We start from the raw sequence: 7,884 nt of genomic DNA, 5'->3' as shown, positions 1-7,884 counted from the left end.
CTGTAACTGACCCTGTATATAACTACTGACCCTGTATATAGCTACTGACCCTGGAACTGACCCTGTATATAACTACTGACCCTGTATATAGCTACTGACCCTGTATATAACTGACCCTGTATATAACTACTGACCCTGTATATAGCTACTGACCCTGGAACTGACCCTGTATATAGCTACTGACCCTGTATATAGCTACTGACCCTGTATATAACTACTGACCCTGTATATAGCTACTGACCCTGTATATAACTACTGACCCTGTATATAGCTACTGACCCTGTATATAACTACTGACCCTGTATATAACTACTGACCCTGTATATAGCTACTGACCCTGTATATAACTACTGACCCTGTATATAGCTACTGACCCTGTATATAGCTACTGACCCTGTATATAGCTACTGACCCTGTATATAGCTACTGACCCTGTATATAACTACTGACCCTGTATATAACTACTGACCCTGTATATAGCTACTGACCCTGTATATAACTACTGACCCTGTATATAACTACTGACCCTGTATATAGCTACTGACCCTGTATATAGCTACTGACCCTGTATATAACTACTGACCCTGTATATAACTACTGACCCTGTATATAACTACTGACCCTGTATATAGCTACTGACCCTGTATATAGCTACTGACCCTGTATATAACTACTGACCCTGTATATAGCTACTGACCCTGGAACTGACCCTGTATATAACTACTGACCCTGTATATAACTACTGACCCTGTATATAACTACTGACCCTGTATATAGCTACTGACCCTGTATATAACTACTGACCCTGTATATAGCTACTGACCCTGTATATAGCTACTGACCCTGTATATAGCTACTGACCCTGTATATAGCTACTGACCCTGTATATAGCTACTGACCCTGTATATAACTACTGACCCTGTATATAGCTACTGACCCTGGAACTGACCCTGTATATAACTACTGACCCTGTATATAGCTACTGACCCTGGAACTGACCCTGTATATAACTACTGACCCTGTATATAGCTACTGACCCTGTATAACTACTGACCCTGTATATAACTACTGACCCTGTATATAGCTACTGACCCTGTATATAACTACTGACCCTGTATATAACTACTGACCCTGTATATAGCTACTGACCCTGTATATAACTACTGACCCTGTATATAACTACTGACCCTGTATATAACTACTGACCCTGGAACTGACCCTGTATATAACTACTGACCCTGTATATAGCTACTGACCCTGTATATAGCTACTGACCCTGTATATAACTACTGACCCTGTATATAGCTACTGACCCTGGAACTTACCCTGTATATAACTACTGACCCTGTATATAGCTACTGACCCTGTATATAACTACTGACCCTGCATATAACTACTGACCCTGTATATAGCTACTGACCCTGTATATAACTACTGACCCTGTATATAACTACCGACCCTGTATATAGCTACTGACCCTGCATATAGCTACTGACCCTGTATATAACTACTGACCATGTATATAACTACTGACCCTGTATATAGCTACTGACCCTGTATATAGCTACTGACCCTGTATATAACTACTGACCCTGTATATAGCTACTGACCCTGTATATAACTACTGACCCTGTATATAACTACTGACCCTGTATATAACTACTGACCCTGTATATAGCTACTGACCCTGAACTGACCCTGTATATAACTACTGACCCTGTATATAGCTACTGACCCTGGAACTGACCCTGTATATAACTACTGACCCTGTATATAGCTACTGACCCTGTATATAGCTACTGACCCTGTATATAACTACTGACCCTGTATATAACTACTGACCCTGTATATAGCTACTGACCCTGTATATAGCTACTGACCCTGTATATAACTACTGACCCTGTATATAGCTACTGACCCTGGAACTGACCCTGTATATAACTACTGACCCTGTATATAGCTACTGACCCTGTATATAGCTACTGACCCTGTAACTGACCCTGTATATAGCTACTGACCCTGTATATAGCTACTGACCCTGTATATAGCTACTGACCCTGAACTGACCCTGTATATAACTACTGACCCTGTATATAGCTACTGACCCTGTATAACTGACCCTGTATATAACTACTGACCCTGTATATAGCTACTGACCCTGGAACTGACCCTGTATATAGCTACTGACCCTGTATATAGCTACTGACCCTGTAACTGACCCTGTATATAACTACTGACCCTGTATATAACTACTGACCCTGTATATAGCTACTGACCCTGTATATAGCTACTGACCCTGTAACTGACCCTGTATATAGCTACTGACCCTGTATATAGCTACTGACCCTGGAACTGACCCTGTATATAGCTACTGACCCTGTATATAACTACTGACCCTGTATATAACTACTGACCCTGTATATAACTACTGACCCTGTATATAGCTACTGACCCTGTATATAGCTACTGACCCTGTATATAGCTACTGACCCTGTATATAACTACTGACCCTGAACTTACCCTGTATATAACTACTGACCCTGTATATAACTACTGACCCTGTATATAGCTACTGACCCTGTATATAGCTACTGACCCTGTATATAACTACTGACCCTGTATATAGCTACTGACCCTGTATATAGCTACTGACCCTGTATATAACTACTGACCCTGTATATAACTACTGACCCTGTATATAACTACTGACCCTGTATATAACTACTGACCCTGTATATAACTACTGACCCTGTATATAGCTACTGACCCTGTATATAGCTACTGACCCTGTATATAACTACTGACCCTGTATATAGCTACTGACCCTGGAACTGACCCTGTATATAACTACTGACCCTGTATATAACTACTGACCCTGTATATAGCTACTGACCCTGTATATAGCTACTGACCCTGTATATAACTACTGACCCTGTATATAGCTACTGACCCTGTATATAGCTACTGACCCTGTATATAGCTACTGACCCTGTATATAGCTACTGACCCTGTATATAACTACTGACCCTGTATATAACTACTGACCCTGTATATAGCTACTGACCCTGTATATAGCTACTGACCCTGTATATAACTACTGACCCTGTATATAACTACTGACCCTGTATATAGCTACTGACCCTGTATATAACTACTGACCCTGTATATAACTACTGACCCTGTATATAGCTACTGACCCTGTATATAACTACTGACCCTGTATATAACTACTGACCCTGTATATAGCTACTGACCCTGTATATAAACTGACCCTGTATATAACTACTGACCCTGTATATAGCTACTGACCCTGTATATAACTACTGACCCTGTATATAACTACTGACCCTGTATATAGCTACTGACCCTGTATATAGCTACTGACCCTGTATAGAACTAAAGACCATGTATAACTACTGACCCTGTATATAACTACTGACCCTGTATATAGCTACTGACCCTGTATATAGCTACTGACCCTGTATATAACTACTGACCCTGTATATAACTACTGACCCTGTATATAGCTACTGACCCTGTATATAACTACTGACCCTGTATATAGCTACTGACCCTGGAACTTACCCTGTATATAACTACTGACCCTGTATATAGCTACTGACCCTGTATATAACTACTGACCCTGTATATAGCTACTGACCCTGTATATAGCTACTGACCCTGTATATAACTACTGACCCTGTATATAACTACTGACCCTGTATATAGCTACTGACCCTGGAACTGACCCTGTATATAACTACTGACCCTGTATATAGCTACTGACCCTGTATATAACTACTGACCCTGTATATAGCTACTGACCCTGTATATAACTACTGAACCTGTATATAACTACTGACCCTGTATATAGCTACTGACCCTGTATATAGCTACTGACCCTGTATATAACTACTGACCCTGTATATAGCTACTGACCCTGTATATAGCTACTGACCCTGTATATAACTACTGACCCTGTATATAACTACTGACCCTGTATATAGCTACTGACCCTGGAACGTACCCTGTATATAACTACTGACCCTGTATATAGCTACTGACCCTGGAACTGACCCTGTATATAACTACTGACCCTGTATATAGCTACTGACCCTGTATATAGCTACTGACCCTGTAACTGACCCTGTATATAGCTACTGACCCTGTATATAGCTACTGACCCTGTATATAGCTACTGACCCTGGAACTGACCCTGTATATAACTACTGACCCTGTATATAGCTACTGACCCTGTAACTGACCCTGTATATAACTACTGACCCTGTATATAGCTACTGACCCTGTATATAGCTACTGACCCTGTATATAGCTACTGACCCTGTATATAGCTACTGACCCTGTAACTGACCCTGTATATAACTACTGACCCTGTATATAACTACTGACCCTGTATATAGCTACTGACCCTGTATATAGCTACTGACCCTGTAACTGACCCTGTATATAGCTACTGACCCTGTATATAGCTACTGACCCTGGAACTGACCCTGTATATAGCTACTGACCCTGTATATAACTACTGACCCTATATATAACTACTGACCCTGTATATAACTACTGACCTGTATATAGCTACTGACCCTGTATATAGCTACTGACCCTGTATATAGCTACTGACCCTGTATATAACTACTGACCCTGGAACTTACCCTGTATATAACTACTGACCCTGTATATAACTACTGACCCTGTATATAGCTACTGACCCTGTATATAGCTACTGACCCTGTATATAACTACTGACCCTGTATATAACTACTGACCCTGTATATAGCTACTGACCCTGTATATAGCTACTGACCCTGTATATAACTACTGACCCTGTATATAACTACTGACCCTGTATATAGCTACTGACCCTGTATATAACTACTGACCCTGTATATAGCTACTGACCCTGTATATAACTACTGACCCTGTATATAGCTACTGACCCTGTATATAACTACTGACCCTGTATATAGCTACTGACCCTGGAACTGACCCTGTATATAACTACTGACCCTGTATATAACTACTGACCCTGTATATAGCTACTGACCCTGTATATAGCTACTGTCCCTGTATATAACTACTGACCCTGTATATAGCTACTGACCCTGTTTATAGCTACTGACCCTGTATATAGCTATTGACCCTGTATATAGCTACTGACCCTGTATATAACTACTGACCCTGTATATAACTACTGACCCTGTATATAGCTACTGACCCTGTATATAACTACTGACCCTGTATATACCTACTGACCCTGTATATAACTACTGTCCCTGTATATAGCTACTGACCCTGGAACTGACCCTGTATTTAACTACTGACCCTGTATATAGCTACTGACCCTGGAACTGACCCTGTATATAACTACTGACCCTGTATATAGCTACTGACCCTGGAACTGACCCTGTATATAACTACTGGCCCTGTATATAGCTACTGACCCTGGAACTGACCCTGTATATAGCTACTGACCCTGTATATAGCTACTGACCCTGTATATAACTACTGACCCTGTATATAGCTACTGGCCCTGTATATAACTACTGACCCTGTATATAGCTACTGACCCTGTATATAACTACTGACCCTGTATATAACTACTGACCCTGTATATAGCTACTGACCCTGTATATAACTACTGACCCTGTATATAGCTACTGACCCTGTATATAGCTACTGACCCTGTATATAGCTACTGACCCTGTATATAACTACTGACCCTGTATATAACTACTGACCCTGTATATAGCTACTGACCCTGTATATAACTACTGACCCTGTATATAACTACTGACCCTGTATATAGCTACTGACCCTGTATATAACTACTGACCCTGTATATAGCTACTGACCCTGTATATAGCTACTGACCCTGTATATAACTACTGACCCTGTATATAGCTACTGACCCTGTATATAACTACTGACCCTGTATATAGCTACTGACCCTGTATATAGCTACTGACCCTGTATATAACTACTGACCCTGTATATAACTACTGACCCTGTATATAGCTACTGACCCTGTATATAGCTACTGACCCTGTATATAACTACTGACCCTGTATATAGCTACTGACCCTGTATATAGCTACTGACCCTGTATATAGCTACTGACCCTGTATATAGCTACTGACCCTGTATATAGCTACTGACCCTGTATATAACTACTGACCCTGTATATAACTACTGACCCTGGAACTGACCCTGTATATAACTACTGACCCTGTATATAGCTACTGACCCTGTGTATAACTACTGACCCTCTATATAGCTACTGACCCTGGAACCTTACCCTGTATATAACTACTGACCCTGTATATAGCTACTGACCCTGTATATAACTACTGACCCTGCATATAACTACTGAACCTGTATATAGCTACTGACCCTGTATATAGCTACTGACCCTGTATATAACTACTGACCCTGTATATAACTACTGACCCTGGAACTGACCCTGTATATAACTACTGACCCTGTATATAGCTACTGACCCTGTATATAGCTACTGACCCTGTATATAACTACTGACCCTCTATATAGCTACTGACCCTGGAACTTACCCTGTATATAACTACTGACCCTGTATATAGCTACTGACCCTGTATATAACTACTGACCCTGCATATAACTACTGAACCTGTATATAGCTACTGACCCTGTATATAACTACTGACCCTGTATATAACTACCGACCCTGTATATAGCTACTGACCCTGCATATAGCTACTGACCCTGTATATAACTACTGACCCTGTATATAACTACTGACCCTGTATATAGCGACTGACCCTGTATATAGCTACTGACCCTGTATATAACTACTGACCCTGTATATAGCTACTGACCCTGGAACTTACCCTGTATATAGCTACTGACCCTGTATATAACTACTGACCCTGTATATAGCTACTGACCCTGGAACTGACCCTGTATATAACTACTGACCCTGTTTATAAGTCCTGACCCTGGAACTGACCCTGTATATAACTACTGACCCTGTATATAGCTACTGACCCTGTATATAGCTACTGACCCTGTATATAACTACTGACCCTGTATATAACTACTGACCCTGTATATAGCTACTGACCCTGGAACGTACCCTGTATATAACTACTGACCCTGTATATAGCTACTGACCCTGGAACTGACCCTGTATATAACTACTGACCCTGTATATAGCTACTGACCCTGTATATAGCTACTGACCCTGTAACTGACCCTGTATATAGCTACTGACCCTGTATATAGCTACTGACCCTGTATATAGCTACTGACCCTGGAACTGACCCTGTATATAACTACTGACCCTGTATATAGCTACTGACCCTGTAACTGACCCTGTATATAACTACTGACCCTGTATATAGCTACTGACCCTGGAACTGACCCTGTATATAGCTACTGACCCTGTATATAGCTACTGACCCTGTAACTGACCCTGTATATAACTACTGACCCTGTATATAACTACTGACCCTGTATATAGCTACTGACCCTGTATATAGCTACTGACCCTGTAACTGACCCTGTATATAGCTACTGACCCTGTATATAGCTACTGACCCTGGAACTGACCCTGTATATAGCTACTGACCCTGTATATAACTACTGACCCTATATATAACTACTGACCCTGTATATAACTACTGACCTGTATATAGCTACTGACCCTGTATATAGCTACTGACCCTGTATATAGCTACTGACCCTGTATATAACTACTGACCCTGGAACTTACCCTGTATATAACTACTGACCCTGTATATAACTACTGACCCTGTATATAGCTACTGACCCTGTATATAGCTACTGACCCTGTATATAACTACTGACCCTGTATATAGCTACTGACCC

The sequence above is a fragment of the Oncorhynchus nerka genome, linkage group LG6 (assembly GCF_034236695.1).
Source record: "Oncorhynchus nerka isolate Pitt River linkage group LG6, Oner_Uvic_2.0, whole genome shotgun sequence".
Classification (NCBI taxonomy): Eukaryota; Metazoa; Chordata; class Actinopteri; order Salmoniformes; family Salmonidae; genus Oncorhynchus; species Oncorhynchus nerka.
Note: the sequence above shows the minus strand (reverse complement) of the source record.